At 43.2% G+C, this 16,663-nt stretch overlaps 5 non-coding genes and 2 pseudogenes across 5 annotated transcripts; all 7 read left to right on the top strand.

The window, feature by feature from the left end:
* Window positions 1–3,976: 3,976 nt before the first annotated feature.
* LOC141246424 (U2 spliceosomal RNA) lies at window positions 3,977–4,171 on the top strand. The gene has a single exon (XR_012310016.1). It is a non-coding gene; the product is annotated as a U2 spliceosomal RNA (small nuclear RNA).
* Window positions 4,172–5,286: 1,115 nt separating this feature from the next.
* LOC141246373 (U2 spliceosomal RNA) lies at window positions 5,287–5,477 on the top strand. The gene has a single exon (XR_012309972.1). It is a non-coding gene; the product is annotated as a U2 spliceosomal RNA (small nuclear RNA).
* Window positions 5,478–6,592: 1,115 nt separating this feature from the next.
* Window positions 6,593–6,783, top strand: LOC141246390 (U2 spliceosomal RNA). Its single transcript, XR_012309983.1, has one exon. It is a non-coding gene; the product is annotated as a U2 spliceosomal RNA (small nuclear RNA).
* Window positions 6,784–7,898: 1,115 nt separating this feature from the next.
* Window positions 7,899–8,040, top strand: LOC141246428 (U2 spliceosomal RNA; annotated as a pseudogene).
* Window positions 8,041–8,564: 524 nt separating this feature from the next.
* LOC141246415 (U2 spliceosomal RNA) lies at window positions 8,565–8,746 on the top strand. The gene has a single exon (XR_012310008.1). It is a non-coding gene; the product is annotated as a U2 spliceosomal RNA (small nuclear RNA).
* Window positions 8,747–14,814: 6,068 nt separating this feature from the next.
* Window positions 14,815–15,006, top strand: LOC141246425 (U2 spliceosomal RNA). Its single transcript, XR_012310017.1, has one exon. It is a non-coding gene; the product is annotated as a U2 spliceosomal RNA (small nuclear RNA).
* Window positions 15,007–16,121: 1,115 nt separating this feature from the next.
* Window positions 16,122–16,236, top strand: LOC141246378 (U2 spliceosomal RNA; annotated as a pseudogene).
* Window positions 16,237–16,663: the final 427 nt, after the last annotated feature.

The raw sequence follows: 16,663 nt of genomic DNA, 5'->3' as shown, positions 1-16,663 counted from the left end.
TGGCAAAGGTGGAGAAAAAGGCAGTGTCTGCGAGAATATCTAGGAAAGTGGTGGAAGCAGAGCTGCCTGAGATGATGACTTTTGGAGAGGCAATGGACGCAACAGGATGTGAAGTGCAAATCTCGGAACCCGACAGTCCTGAACACCCTTCGGGTCCTGAAAACATTGAAGATTTTTCTTCGGAGGATGATAGGGGTGCAAAGAAGAGTCGTAGGGAGGATGGTGGGGGCAGTGATGATGCAGTTTTTAGTGAGCCTCAGAGGAAGATCAGAACTGCCAGAATGAGGAGTGTGGCTGGTGAAGCCAGCGGGTCGGAAACCAGCTGTTCTGTTCTGATGGCGGAGGAGGATAGTGGTGGTGCTGGATAGTGTCACCATATAATATTGTAAATGTTTTTTCTTTTTGTCCTCTTGTGAGCTTTGGTTTAGGCCAAAGGCTATTTCTTTGTGTAATTGGTGAAGGAGTAGAAGTATTATGGGATTTACCATAGTGTCCCAAAACGTAAGAGTGTTTAAAAGTAAAGTAAGAAGAGCTGCTATTTTTGAGTTTTTAGCTATGCAAAATGCATCTATTTTTTGTTTACAAGAATGTGGGGTAGTGGATGGTGTGAAAGGGGATGAATGGTCTTATGGAGCGTCTGTGTGGTCGGGGAGTGCATGTAATAAGAATGATGGTGTGGGTATTTTGGTTAAAGGAAGGGAGGTTGTTTTGAGTGATTATTTGGTTATTGAGGTGGGGAGATGTATCCTTGCTAATTTTGTATACAAGAATGTAAAGTTTTGTGTTATTAATGTTTATGCGCCAGTTGAAAAAAATGAGCGCAAAAATTTATTTGAAAAAATTAAGCTTTTTGTTCCAGGAAGAATACCTGTGGTAATTGTGGGTGATATGAACTGTGATGTGGGGAGAGTGAATGTGGATGTGTCTGGGAAAGCATTATTGGAGTTAGTGAATGATTTTGGGTTGTGTGATATGCAGCGCGTGTGTAACATGAATCCTTTGTTGAACACTTTCTTTTCTGAGAGTGGTAGGGTACAATCCAGATTGGATTATTGTTTTATTTCTAAAAATATGGTTTCTGTTAATTATAGGCAGGAAAACGTTCTTTTTTCAGATCATGTGTGTATGTTGTGTGAGTTGGATATAAAAGTTGATGGAGTGTTTGGGAGAGGATTGTGGAAGTTAAATGTTAAACTGTTAGAGAATGAAGATGTGAGAAAGGAGTATGAAAGGCGGTATGAAGAATGGTGTAAGCATAAAAATGAGTTTGGGAATGTTTGTGAGTGGTGGGACTGGGTGAAGAAACAAACAAAAATGTTCTTTAAAAATTTAGGATACAAGTATGCAGCAATTAAAAGAGAGAGTTTTGTTAAACTGAACGCGCGGTTGAGCGTTTTGTATAAGTTAAGGGAAGGAGGAGTTGAGGTGGAGGAGGATATTTTAGAGGTAAAAAAGGAGATTAGTGAGTTTTTGTTGGAGAGAGGGAGAAGCATAGTGTTTAGGGCAAAGATTGATAAGATGGAGCAGGATGAGAAATGTTCTCGGTTTTTCTTTAAAAAAGTTTTTGGAAAGAAACAGAGTATGAGCGTGGTGTATGGAGCAGATGGAAGTGAGGTGAGTGGAGAGGATATGTGTGAAGAGGTGGCTAAGTTTTATGAGGATCTGTATGCAGTGAAACAGAGGGATGAATGTTTGGAGAATGATGTTTTGAGTGTGTTAGAGAGTAAGTTGAGTGAAGCAGAAAGAGAGAGAGTGATGGGTGAGGTGACTGGTGATGAGGTATGGAAGGTTATGTGTAGTATGGCTTTGAATAAGACGCCAGGGGAGGATGGCCTCCCAGTAGAATTTTATCGTGTGATGTGGGGTGTGATTGGTAAGGACTTTGTGGATGTATGTAAGTATATGTGGGGAAACATGGAGGTGACTGAGAGTATGCGTGCAGGTATGGTTGTGTTAATTCCTAAGAAAGGGGATTTGAAAAGTCTGAGGAATTGGAGGCCAATAACGTTACTTAATTGTGATTATAAAATCTATGCAAAACTTATGGCTAATAGGATGCGTGATGTGATAGAGAGTGTGATTGGGGATGAGCAGTGTTGTGCGGTACCTGGGAGGCGGATTCATGAGTGTGTGTGTATGTTAAGAGATTGTCTATGGGATTGCATGGGTCGTAAGAAGAGTGTATTTTTGTTAAGTTTGGATTTTGAAAAGGCTTATGATAGGTTGTCGCATGGTTTTTTGTTCAGAGTGTTGTTAAAAATGGGTTTTCCGGCTGATTTTGTTGGGCGAGTGAGAAGTTTGTATGCGGGTGTTTATAGCTGTGTTTTAATGAATGGGTATGTGGGTAGGAAAGTGAATGTGTTTTCGGGTGTGCGACAGGGGTGTCCTTTGTCCCCTGTAGCATTTATTTGTGCAATTGAGCCATTGTTGTGTATGCTGAGGAAAGATAAGGTAATTCGTGGTGTGCAAGTGCCGGGAGGTGGAGGAAAAGAATGGAAGGTGAGTGGTTATATGGATGACGTGTGTGTATTATGTGATTCTGAATGTTCGGTGAGGCGGGTGAAGTTGTTAGTGTCTATTTTTTGTGGTGCATCTGCGTTTAAAGTGAATTGGGAAAAGAGTGAGTGTAAGGGTTTTGGAGGCGGACGTTTAAGTAGGGATGTAGGTGTGAATGTAGTGAATGGACCTATTAAAGTTTTGGGTGTGAAGTTTTCAGAGAGTTTGGATGGGAAAGAAAGTTGGGATGATGCGAAAGGAAAAGTTGAGCAGAAGTTGAATTTTTGGAAATTGAGGAGTTTATCCTTTTTTGGGAAGATTTTAATTGTTAAGAGTGTGGTGTTGCCAATATTTTTATATATTGCGGTAGTATTTCCACCAGGATATATGTGTATGAGAAGCTTGAATAGAATTTTATTTGTTTTTTTGTGGAACTCGAAAATGGAGAGAGCTAGGAGAGAAATTTTGGTTAAAAGAGTGGAAAAAGGTGGTTTGGGTTTTCCGAATTTGGACGTGTTTTTTGGTGTGAATATCGTTGTGTTTGTTTTGAAAGTGATTAGGGAGGATGGAAAGTTTTCATCTATGTGTAGGTATTTATTTGGAGCGTATTTGTTTCGTTTAAAGTGGCAAGAAAGGGATTTGCGATGTCCGATTGCTTTTGAGGTGCCTGTATGGTATGTGTGGGTTTATAAGTTTTTGGTGAGGTATGAACTGTGTGATGCAGATGTGAGATTGCTGGAGAATAAGAAGGCTGTGTATAGGATGATTGAATGTAGAGAGGTAGAATGTGGAATAAATATGGTTAGGGGTGGTGATGTGCAGAAGGTTTGGAAGAAAGTGCGGATGAGTGGTATGACCAACAAACAGAGTGAAGTTGTGTGGCAGTCTTTACATGGAGTATTACCTGTGAGAGAGTTTCAGAGGAATAGAGGTTTGGTGAGGAGTGAAATGTGTCCAAGAAATGGCTGTGGTGGAAGGGAAAGTGTGTTGCATGTTTTTTGGAATTGCCAGTATGCTAGAGATGTGATTGGGAGAATGGGGCCTTTGTGTAAAGAATTGTGTGGTGTGAATTTGTTGTCTTTTGAGTTGTTTATGTTTGGTTTGGGAATATGTGATGGGACGAAGGAAAGAGTCTTGTGGTTGATGCTTGCATGTATAAAGGAAGTGTTATGGGATGTGAGGAATGTGTATGTGTTTAAAAGGAAGGAAATTGCTGTAAAGGATAGTGTGAAGGTGATTTTGGGGAAGATGTATGTGTGTTTACTATGGGACAAAAAGAGGAGAGGGGAAGTGGATGCGGAGGGAATATGGAAAGGTAAAAAGTGGAGATATATTGTTAGTACCTCTTGATTTTTGTTATTGTTGTTTTGAAATATGAAATAAATATTTCCGATGATGATGGGGACAGCAAATTGCGTATTGGATTTGACGCAGCTGTTTTGATGGAATTTTCCTTTGTCTGGTTTCCATAGACTGTGGAATTTCCTCGTCTGAGGAGAAAAAAAAAAAAAAAAAAAAAAAATCTGTTCTTATCAGTTTAATATCTGATACGTCCCCTATCTGGGGACCATATATTAAATGGATTTTTAGAACAGGGAGATGGAAAAAGAGCTTGCTCTGTCCACTCCACGCATTGACCTGGTATTGCAGTATCTCCAGGACCGGTGCACCCCTTCTTTAATGCAGTTTCTAAAATCAGAAAGAATTGAATTCAATGTTTTTTGTTCATTTTGCTTGTTTGTCGGATTTTGGGATGGACTCTTTGGCTTTGCTTTTCTTCTCCTCATTGGATTTTTCATGTTCAAAGTTGCAGAAGCCAGATTACAAGCTCATTTTGGTTCAACTTCAGCAACTGTGCATTGCATTGCCATGTAATGTAATGCAATGCTATCTTTCTAGCTCTCCCTTTTTACTTCCTTTTGGATAAACAGACATATTAGGCAAGCATTTTGGAGCTTTCACCTAAATAACTACAGGTGGTGAGATAAGCTGCACAATATAATTGACCTTTCAGTATATTGTTGCACACACACCATCTATTTAGCAAATGCCCTTGTTATCAACAGCAGCCTTTTAAACTCACCTGAGCTAACAGGTATGTGCGCTGGTTACTCTGCTGCGCTTAAAATTTCTTTTTTCGTTTGCTACAATGCCTTTTCTGAAACGTTGTCTCCCTCTGCTGGAACACTGACTTCTTTCATTTAATGCCTGCAGACTATAAAAGAGAACCCAACCCAAAAAGTTTGGTTGATTAGTCTGTGGCATTCTGTTAAACTGTTGCTTATGGCGGTCTCTGTGAGCTTCTCAGCGACATTCAGCCAGCCAGGTATCCTGCCTGCAGTAGATGGAATGTGGCAATGGAACGCTGGCTGCGCGTGTCATAATAGGCTCTGAGCCTTTATATACCTGTGCACAGCAGCAGCCACTTTCAGTCTGCTGCTGGACAGCCAGCAGCAGCAGCAGCAGGAGAGGTATGTAATCAGCAGCCCTCCTGCTAAGGGTAGACAGCTGCTCGTTCCACCCCACCCCCCGCCTTAATTGGTTCTCCTCCCTTCCAACGGTGTTGAGGCGGGTGGGAACAGCAGGGGGTGAAGGTGCTGTGTTTAAAGAGGTGGAGTTATGCAGATCTAAAACGCGTGGATTGCAGCAGCAGCAAGCCGAAAAGTGCAGGCATGTAAGGGATCTAGAGGTTGACAACATGTCTTCTTAACGGGAGTCCAGGAGCTCATCTCCACAAATGGACTTTTCAGGATCCTTGGGTGGCTCCGTAGTTTGAAACCAATTCTGGTTATCGCTTCTCGGCCTTTTGGCTAAGATCAAGTGTAGTATCTGTTCTTATCAGTTTAATATCTGATACGTCCCCTATCTGGGGACCATATATTAAATGGATTTTTAGAACAGGGAGATGGAAAAAGAGCTTGCTCTGTCCACTCCACGCATTGACCTGGTATTGCAGTACCTCCAGGACCGGTGCACCCCTTCTTTAATGCAGTTTCTAAAATCAGAAAGAATTGAATTCAATGTTTTTTGTTCATTTTGCTTGTTTGTCGGATTTTGGGATGGACTCTTTGGCTTTGCTTTTCTTCTCCTCATTGGATTTTTCATGTTCAAAGTTGCAGAAGCCAGATTACAAGCTCATTTTGGTTCAACTTCAGCAACTGTGCATTGCATTGCCATGTAATGTAATGCAATGCTATCTTTCTAGCTCTCCCTTTTTACTTCCTTTTGGATAAACAGACATATTAGGCAAGCATTTTGGAGCTTTCACCTAAATAACTACAGGTGGTGAGATAAGCTGCACAATATAATTGACCTTTCAGTATATTGTTGCACACACACCATCTATTTAGCAAATTCCCTTGTTATCAACAGCAGCCTTTTAAACTCACCTGAGCTAACAGGTATGTGCGCTGGTTACTCTGCTGCGCTTAAAATTTCTTTTTTGGTTTGCTACAATGCCTTTTCTGAAACGTTGTCTCCCTCTGCTGGAACACTGACTTCTTTCATTTAATGCCTGCAGACTATAAAAGAGAACCCAACCCAAAAAGTTTGGTTGATTAGTCTGTGGCATTCTGTTAAACTGTTGCTTATGGCGGTCTCTGTGAGCTTCTCAGCGACATTCAGCCAGCCAGGTATCCTGCCTGCAGTAGATGGAATGTGGCAATGGAACGCTGGCTGTGCGTGTCATAATAGGCTCTGAGCCTTTATATACCTGTGCACAGCAGCAGCCACCTTCAGTCTGCTGCTGGACAGCCAGCAGCAGCAGCAGCAGGAGAGGTATGTAATCAGCAGCCCTCCTGCTAAGGGTAGACAGCTGCTCGTTCCACCCCACCCCCCGCCTTAATTGGTTCTCCTCCCTTCCAACGGTGTTGAGGCGGGTGGGAACAGCAGGGGGTGAAGGTGCTGTGTTTAAAGAGGTGGAGTTATGCAGATCTAAAACGCGTGGATTGCAGCAGCAGCAAGCCGAAAAGTGCAGGCATGTAAGGGATCTAGAGGTTGACAACATGTCTTCTTAACGGGAGTCCAGGAGCTCATCTCCACAAATGGACTTTTCAGGATCCTTGGGTGGCTCCGTAGTTTGAAACCAATTCTGGTTATCGCTTCTCGGCCTTTTGGCTAAGATCAAGTGTAGTATCTGTTCTTATCAGTTTAATATCTGATACGTCCCCTATCTGGGGACCATATATTAAATGGATTTTTAGAACAGGGAGATGGAAAAAGAGCTTGCTCTGTCCACTCCACGCATTGACCTGGTATTGCAGTATCTCCAGGACCGGTGCACCCCTTCTTTAATGCAGTTTCTAAAATCAGAAAGAATTGAATTCAATGTTTTTTGTTCATTTTGCTTGTTTGTCGGATTTTGGGATGGACTCTTTGGCTTTGCTTTTCTTCTCCTCATTGGATTTTTCATGTTCAAAGTTGCAGAAGCCAGATTACAAGCTCATTTTGGTTCAACTTCAGCAACTGTGCATTGCATTGCCATGTAATGTAATGCAATGCTATCTTTCTAGCTCTCCCTTTTTACTTCCTTTTGGATAAACAGACATATTAGGCAAGCATTTTGGAGCTTTCACCTAAATAACTACAGGTGGTGAGATAAGCTGCACAATATAATTGACCTTTCAGTATATTGTTGCACACACACCATCTATTTAGCAAATGCCCTTGTTATCAACAGCAGCCTTTTAAACTCACCTGAGCTAACAGGTATGTGCGCTGGTTACTCTGCTGCGCTTAAAATTTCTTTTTTGGTTTGCTACAATGCCTTTTCTGAAACGTTGTCTCCCTCTGCTGGAACACTGACTTCTTTCATTTAATGCCTGCAGACTATAAAAGAGAACCCAACCCAAAAAGTTTGGTTGATTAGTCTGTGGCATTCTGTTAAACTGTTGCTTATGGCGGTCTCTGTGAGCTTCTCAGCGACATTCAGCCAGCCAGGTATCCTGCCTGCAGTAGATGGAATGTGGCAATGGAACGCTGGCTGCGCGTGTCATAATAGGCTCTGAGCCTTTATATACCTGTGCACAGCAGCAGCCACCTTCAGTCTGCTGCTGGACAGCCAGCAGCAGCAGCAGCAGGAGAGGTATGTAATCAGCAGCCCTCCTGCTAAGGGTAGACAGCTGCTCGTTCCACCCCACCCCCCGCCTTAATTGGTTCTCCTCCCTTCCAACGGTGTTGAGGCGGGTGGGAACAGCAGGGGGTGAAGGTGCTGTGTTTAAAGAGGTGGAGTTATGCAGATCTAAAACGCGTGGATTGCAGCAGCAGCAAGCCGAAAAGTGCAGGCATGTAAGGGATCTAGAGGTTGACAACATGTCTTCTTAACGGGAGTCCAGGAGCTCATCTCCACAAATGGACTTTTCAGGATCCTTGGGTGGCTCCGTAGTTTGAAACCAATTCTGGTTATCGCTTCTCGGCCTTTTGGCTAAGATCAAGTGTAGTATCTGTTGGCTAAGATCAAGTGTAGTATCTTTTGAAAAGGCAGTTTTGTCCTTGGGCTGCCCTAGTAAATTGATGCATATTACACACTGGTTTGGTGCACTTGTTAGTACGCCAGGTGGCTCATAGAGTTATCTGATGGAAAACATGGCCCTCCAGGATCGAAGTCACTAGGCTGGGTAAGTGTGAGGGCTTTGGAGCAATGTGCCCCAGGAGTAGGCGCCCTGGTGGGAGTCCAAGCTTACTGGGACTGGGAACCCCAGAAAGACTTGGCTTCGTAGCACGCCGCACCTTTGCCAATCATACTTTCTGAGCAACCCCCCCTATTCCTGGCCTCCGGGCTAGGAAAGGGAATTTTTATAAACCCGGTCGGAGGTCCGGTCAGCTTTGGGCTGAGAAACCAACACAGGCTCCAGCTCCACTAGGGTGGCAGCCTAGATGGAAGCTGGGAGCACGAAAACGGCTCTTCTCCGGCTTCGGCTAGGGAGAGCATCGGAGATCCCTGACCCTCGCTGTGGCCTTCTGGCTCGGAGGGATGGGGATGGTTTATTGGGGACCCTCTCCTCCGGGAAGGGTCCACATGAATCCTCGCCTCGTGCGCTGTTTTGGTGTGACTTCGGTCACATTTTTCAGTGCCTTGGATGCAGCTTCAATCAAAAAATCTGTTCTTATCAGTTTAATATCTGATACGTCCCCTATCTGGGGACCATATATTAAATGGATTTTTAGAACAGGGAGATGGAAAAAGAGCTTGCTCTGTCCACTCCACGCATTGACCTGGTATTGCAGTATCTCCAGGACCGGTGCACCCCTTCTTTAATGCAGTTTCTAAAATCAGAAAGAATTGAATTCAATGTTTTTTGTTCATTTTGCTTGTTTGTCGGATTTTGGGATGGACTCTTTGGCTTTGCTTTTCTTCTCCTCATTGGATTTTTCATGTTCAAAGTTGCAGAAGCCAGATTACAAGCTCATTTTGGTTCAACTTCAGCAACTGTGCATTGCATTGCCATGTAATGTAATGCAATGCTATCTTTCTAGCTCTCCCTTTTTACTTCCTTTTGGATAAACAGACATATTAGGAAAGCATTTTGGAGCTTTCACCTAAATAACTACAGGTGGTGAGATAAGCTGCACAATATAATTGACCTTTCAGTATATTGTTGCACACACACCATCTATTTAGCAAATGCCCTTGTTATCAACAGCAGCCTTTTAAACTCACCTGAGCTAACAGGTATGTGCGCTGGTTACTCTGCTGCGCTTAAAATTTCTTTTTTGGTTTGCTACAATGCCTTTTCTGAAACGTTGTCTCCCTCTGCTGGAACACTGACTTCTTTCATTTAATGCCTGCAGACTATAAAAGAGAACCCAACCCAAAATTTTGGTTGATTAGTCTGTGGCATTCTGTTAAACTGTTGCTTATGGCGGTCTCTGTGAGCTTCTCAGCGACATTCAGCCAGCCAGGTATCCTGCCTGCAGTAGATGGAATGTGGCAATGGAACGCTGGCTGCGCGTGTCAAAATAGGCTCTGAGCCTTTATATACCTGTGCACAGCAGCAGCCACCTTCAGTCTGCTGCTGGACAGCCAGCAGCAGCAGCAGCAGGAGAGGTATGTAATCAGCAGCCCTCCTGCTAAGGGTAGACAGCTGCTCGTTCCACCCCACCCCCCGCCTTAATTGGTTCTCCTCCCTTCCAACGGTGTTGAGGCGGGTGGGAACAGCAGGGGGTGAAGGTGCTGTGTTTAAAGAGGTGGAGTTATGCAGATCTAAAACGCGTGGATTGCAGCAGCAGCAAGCCGAAAAGTGCAGGCATGTAAGGGATCTAGAGGTTGACAACATGTCTTCTTAACGGGAGTCCAGGAGCTCATCTCCACAAATGGACTTTTCAGGATCCTTGGGTGGCTCCGTAGTTTGAAACCAATTCTGGTTATCGCTTCTCGGCCTTTTGGCAAGATCAGTGGTGGTTTTCTGCTGCTGGTGTTGTTTGGAGGGCAGTTGTGACTGGGGTTCCCCCTTGTGGGGCCCTAGTGTGCGATTGAGCGGCGATTGTGTTTATCTGCTGTAAAAATGGTGGAGAAAACACGTGGATTAGAGGAGTCGGTCCGTCTGAAGGTGGCTGCAGGTCATGAAGGAGAAATCGGTTTGGACCAAGTTTGCGTTGATGTCTTGAAGAACATTAATGGCTTGAAGGTAACGGATGTATTGGCACTGCAGGATTTTCAGAAACAAGGAATTTATGATATCACTTTTGTTTCTTTGAGTATTTGCCAGAGAGTCTACATGGAGTTGGTACGAATGAAGGAAGAAAAGGAATTGAAATGCCTAGAGTTTATTGCACTGGAACCTCTGTTCCAGCAGACATATAAGTATGTGGTTGTGCACATGTATAACCCTAAAGTTCCGGATGAGACTGTTTCCAATTTTTTAGCTCGGTATTGTAGTGAGGTTAAATTTTTGGGAAGAATGAAGAACAAATACAATTATCTAAATGGCAAGAGGAGATATGTTGTAAAACTGAGACCGGATGATAGAGCTATTGGGGGTGCCAAGAGCATTCCTGCACAGTTTTCTATCGGAGGAGAAAGGGGATTTTGTTTTTATAATGGACAGATGGAATATTGTAGGAAGTGTCATGAGTTTGGACATGTTCAGAAAGATTGTCCAGTGCAAGGTGATGTTTGTAGAGGTTGTGGGAAATCTGGGCATGTTGCAAGTGGTTGCCCAATGAATAAGGTGTGTGATTTGTGTGGACATGCAGATCACCTTGCAAGGAAATGTAGATTGTGGGCTCAGATTCCTAGGTCACAGGTGGACGCTGAAGAGAGGCAGAAGAAGACTCGGCAGGAAAGTGGGGAGGAGGGCGAAGGCTCAGACTCAGAGGGGGAAAGCCAAAAACAAGATGGTGGTAGGGGAAGAGACCATGCGGTGCCCAAGATGGAGGAAAAGGGGCGGAGCCAGAAGAAAGTTGGTTTGAGGGAGGGGCTGGAAGTAATAAACAAAGTAGCTGATGTGCATGGCCCGGGTGATGGGATGGATTTGTCTAATATGGCGGAGTCAGTGAATCCTGTTTTGGGAAGAGATGGGGGTGAGGAAATGGAGGTTTTGGAGGAGGAGGATTCTGATTCGGATGGAACTATAACCCCTCAGCAGCGTGATAGGGTTAACAGTGATTGGAGTGAAAATGAGGAGGAAGATGATGGCAAGGAGGAGAGTTATGCCTCCGTGATTAAAAGAAGTAAGGTGGAGGGGTGTTGGTCTGGGGGGCAGGAAGATCCAGTCTCCCTAAGACCAGGTTATTCTAACAGGGACTCGAGTTCTGAGTCGCCTGATATACGTAGAAAAGTGGGTGGCAGGAGTGGGTTTTCTCCTGGTTCATGATGGATCGGGTATGGTGGAGATTTTTTCCTGTTGTTATGATGGCGTTGTGTGTTGCTTCTCTGAATGTACGAGGGATTGGTTCTGCTTGTAGGAGAGCAGGGATACTGGAGTACATTGAGAGTGTGAATGCAGATATTGTCTGTCTGCAGGAATGTGTAATTAAATCTGCCCCGCATGAGAGTGAGTGGAATAAGGGGCAATCTTTTTGGTCCCCATGCTCAGAAAACAGGAATGAAGGGGTGGGCATTTTACTGTGTAATTCCAGTCTAAAGGTTTTAGAGTTTAAAGTAATCATACCTGGGAGATGTTTGTTTTTATTAGTGGATTTTTTAGGTCAGCGGGTACGGGTTTTTAATGTTTATGCCCCTGCTGATAAACAAGCAAGAGTTGGGTTTTTGGAGTCTCTAAAGTTGTTTTTACCAGGCAGAGACTTCACTATAGTGGCTGGAGATTTTAATTGTGTCAGATCCGCAAAAGATCGTAAGAGCTCTACGGAAGGTAGGACTGATGTTACGTCTAATATTTTAAATCAGATTGTGCAGGATTTACGCTACACGGATGCTGGTCTGATGGTTGGGCCAAGTGATAAGTTCACATACATATCAGATAGTGGACGTAGTGTTTCCCGAATTGACTATGTTTTTATGTCTGAAGGGATTAAGGTGGCCAAGTGCAACCACGTGATGACGACTTTTTCTGACCACAAGATGATAGTGGTAGATCTGTGTATAGCTGAGTCCCTGGCTTTTGGAAAGGGACTCTGGAAGCTGAACGTAAGCCTGCTGGAAGAGGAGAGTGTTAAGGTTGGTTTTAATAAAGTGTTTTTGTCTTGTGTGTCTGAACAGCACCTTTTTAAAGATTTGCTAGAGTGGTGGGACTGGGCTAAGGAGAAATTTGCATGTTATTTTAAAGGGGTGTGTTTTAGGAGAGCGAAAGCCAAAAGGGATCATGATGCTGCTGTTATTTCAAAATTGGAAGTACTCCATAAGTTTAAGAGAGCGGGGATGGAGGTGGATAAAGAGATTGCAGATTTGAAGGACGAACTGAAGAAGATACTTATTGAAAAAGGGAAGACTATTATGTTTAAGGCAAAAATAAAGCACATGGAGGAAAATGAGCAATGTTCGAGATACTTTTTTAAAAAATGTTTTAAACCTAAAGGGGTTTTTAAGTCTGTTTTTTCTCCTGCAGGGGAGGTATCTGGGGATGAGATGATTGGCAGTATTCTTTCCTTTTATGAAACACTCTTCTCTAACGATAGTAGAGCCAGTGATGCGGAAATTAATGATTATTGCAAAGTATTAACTAATAATATTCCTGAGGAGAAAATTGGGTTTTTAAGTGAGGAGGTTGGGAAAGATGAAATTAGACGGGCAGTGGATGGCTTGGCGAAAGGCAAGACGCCAGGCTGTGATGGTCTTCCTGCTGAATTTTATGTTAGATTTTGGGATATTATAGGTGTGGAGTTTTCCGGGTGGTGCAATATGGTTTTACTCATGGGATTTTATCGGTTTCTATGCGTAGGGGGATTGTTACGCTGATTCATAAGAAAGGGGACATGAGGGATATTAAAAATTGGAGGCCCATAACATTGTTAAACAGTGATTACAAAATTATTTCTAAAATTGTGGCTGGTAGACTGGCAGATGTGATAGGTGATATGGTGGGGGAGTATCAGGCATGTGCAGTGCCTGGTAGGAAAATTTCAGATAATTTGCTGCTTCTAAGAGACTTAATTTATCAGGCTAATTTGAATAAGAATGCTCTTTTGTTACAGTCGGTGGACCTGGAGAAAGCCTTTGATAAAATATCACATAGATTTTTGTTCTCTGCTTTAAGTCACCTTGGTGTTCCGGATAAATTATTGATGGTCATTAAGAGTTTTTATTGTGGGGTCAGTACCCAGATTTTAGTTAATGGGCATGTGAGTTCCAGTTTTAATATTTTATCGGGAGTTAGGCAGGGTTGTCCCCTGTCACCAATTCTTTTTATCTGTGTGGTGGAGGCCCTTTTAAAAAGTGTGCAAGTTGACAAGTGTGTGGCTGGTGTTTTTATTCCTGGGGGATCCGGGGGTCCAGTCAAGTCTTTAAGTTATATGGATGATATTGTTTTTACTTGTGGTTCACAGGCGGATCTCAATAGAGTGAATTTGCACGTAAGGATTTTTTGTTGTGTGGCTGGTATGGCGGTGAATTGGGGAAAGTGCCAGCTTTGTAACTTTGGGAGGCAGGTTGAGGTTAACGTGGCAGGAGTGGAGAGTAGGGAGGAAATTGAGGTTCTTGGTGTCATCTTTGAGAAGGAACTGAAAGGGAAAAGCAGCCTGAAGATTCTAGAAGACAAAATGGATCAGAAGTTGAACTTTTGGAAACTAAGGAACCTGTCGCTGAGAGGGAAAGTGCTGGTAATCAAGTCTGTGATTCTCCCGCTTCTGCTGTACACTGCTTTGATTTTCCCACCTGCTGTGCTTTGGACAAAGAGAGTGACAAGGAAACTGTTTGTGTTTTTTTGGGGATCCAAAATGGAGAAACTAAGAAGAGGAATGGTTATGTGTTCTGTGGAAAATGGGGGTTGTGATTTTCCTAACATTGACTTATTTTTAAGAATGCATTATTTTTTGTACATTTATAAATTATCCCAGTGCAATAACAGGACTGCGGACATGTGCAAATATTTAGCAGGACGGCTTTTCCAGAAATGGAGCTGGTGTGAGAAGGATTTAAGAAAACCAGTTTCGTTTGTGATACCGTTTTTTTATGTGGTGCTTAGGTCCTTCTATGATCAAAATGGGATAAGCTCCATGGTTAGACCGGACAAAAAACTGATTGTCTCAGGTATTAAGAAGAAGGAGATGTTATGTGATGTGCCGTTTTGTAATAATGCCCAGTCTGGACAGGTGTGGAAGCTTTTTTTCATGCGTGGAATCAGCAACAGACAGAAGGATGTAACCTGGATGGCGTTGCATGGATGCTTGCCAACAAGGGCTTTTTTGAATGACCGGGGGATAAAGGTTCAAGAACTATGTCCTAGGGAAGGTTGCAATAAGGTGGAAACAATACAGCATATTTTTTGGGACTGTTTTTTTGCTAAAAAAGTTTTTACCTTGTTGTCACGTATGTTTGTTGCTTTAGTTGGTTTTCATTGTTTCGATTTTGAAAGGATTTTAATAGGTCAAGATTTTAAGTACTCGCAAAGGAAGCGGGCAAGCTGGATTATTTTTGTCATATATAAAGAGGTTTTATGGGACGTTCGGAATTTGGTGATTTTTAAAAAGATTGTTTTTTCCCCCATGGAATGCAGAAAGATTTTTCTTGCTAGACTGTTTTATGCCTATTTATTGGATAAAAAGAAGTATGGTGAGACAGCAGCAGAAGCACTCTGGAACTTTTCACATTGGACTTCTTACAGTAAGTAACAGTTAATTGCATGGTTGTGTTTTTTGGGATTTTGTTTTTGTTTTTCCGAATGATGATTTGAGAACCCGTTATGTGAATATGCGCTATGATGCATAAATTAATGTGGGTCTTAATCTGAGGAAAAAAAAAAATCTGTTCTTATCAGTTTAATATCTGATACGTCCCCTATCTGGGGACCATATATTAAATGGATTTTTAGAACAGGGAGATGGAAAAAGAGCTTGCTCTGTCCACTCCACGCATTGACCTGGTATTGCAGTATCTCCAGGACCGGTGCACCCCTTCTTTAATGCAGTTTCTAAAATCAGAAAGAATTGAATTCAATGTTTTTTGTTCATTTTGCTTGTTTGTCGGATTTTGGGATGGACTCTTTGGCTTTGCTTTTCTTCTCCTCATTGGATTTTTCATGTTCAAAGTTGCAGAAGCCAGATTACAAGCTCATTTTGGTTCAACTTCAGCAACTGTGCATTGCATTGCCATGTAATGTATTGCAATGCTATCTTTCTAGCTCTCCCTTTTTACTTCCTTTTGGATAAACAGACATATTAGGCAAGCATTTTGGAGCTTTCACCTAAATAACTACAGGTGGTGAGATAAGCTGCACAATATAATTGACCTTTCAGTATATTGTTGCACACACACCATCTATTTAGCAAATGCCCTTGTTATCAACAGCAGCCTTTTAAACTCACCTGAGCTAACAGGTATGTGCGCTGGTTACTCTGCTGCGCTTAAAATTTCTTTTTTGGTTTGCTACAATGCCTTTTCTGAAACGTTGTCTCCCTCTGCTGGAACACTGACTTCTTTCATTTAATGCCTGCAGACTATAAAAGAGAACCCAACCCAAAAAGGTTGGTTGATTAGTCTGTGGCATTCTGTTAAACTGTTGCTTATGGCGGTCTCTGTGAGCTTCTCAGCGACATTCAGCCAGCCAGGTATCCTGCCTGCAGTAGATGGAATGTGGCAATGGAACGCTGGCTGCGCGTGTCATAATAGGCTCTGAGCCTTTATATACCTGTGCACAGCAGCAGCCACCTTCAGTCTGCTGCTGGACAGCCAGCAGCAGCAGCAGCAGGAGAGGTATGTAATCAGCAGCCCTCCTGCTAAGGGTAGACAGCTGCTCGTTCCACCCCACCCCCCGCCTTAATTGGTTCTCCTCCCTTCCAACGGTGTTGAGGCGGGTGGGAACAGCAGGGGGTGAAGGTGCTGTGTTTAAAGAGGTGGAGTTATGCAGATCTAAAACGCGTGGATTGCAGCAGCAGCAAGCCGAAAAGTGCAGGCATGTAAGGGATCTAGAGGTTGACAACATGTCTTCTTAACGGGAGTCCAGGAGCTCATCTCCACAAATGGACTTTTCAGGATCCTTGGGTGGCTCCGTAGTTTGAAACCAATTCTGGTTATCGCTTCTCGGCCTTTTGGCTAAGATCAAGTGCAGTATGCCTGGTCTGGTCTTTTAAAGGCTAGTACAGCTATGCTGTACTAAAAGGAGTGGTGGAGAGAGAAGGCGAACCTGGAAAGGATGGGAGTAGTTGTCCACTTCGCAGGGACCGGGGATGCCCGGGTCCGTAATGGTTTCAGGATCGAGGTCGCGCAGGAGAAGAGAATGCATTTTTCACTGGGATACCTGGTCAATATGGTGCTTTATGACATACTGAAGGTAAAGAAGGAGGAGATCGTATGCCTGCAGGAATTCAGGAGAGAGGGACGGTATGTGCTTGTTTTTTCTTCTGTTGGTGCATGCCAGAACCTGTACAGAGCCCTCAGTGAAAATGCTGACAATGACTTGCTTTCAGGACTTACTTTCACAGTCCTTTATTCTAGAGGGGACATACCCTTAGTGGTTTTCATGCATAATCCCTTTGTCCCCCTGGAAGAAATAGCAGATTTCCTTAAAAGACATTGTTCCTATGTACAGTATGCCCACAGAGTAGTTAGCATGGA

This window comes from Phyllobates terribilis, unplaced genomic scaffold, assembly GCF_046119375.1.
Source record: "Phyllobates terribilis strain yellow unplaced genomic scaffold, ASM4611937v1 Scaffold_2549__1_contigs__length_124670, whole genome shotgun sequence".
Classification (NCBI taxonomy): Eukaryota; Metazoa; Chordata; class Amphibia; order Anura; family Dendrobatidae; genus Phyllobates; species Phyllobates terribilis.
This window is presented reverse-complemented; position numbering and strand designations above follow the sequence as displayed.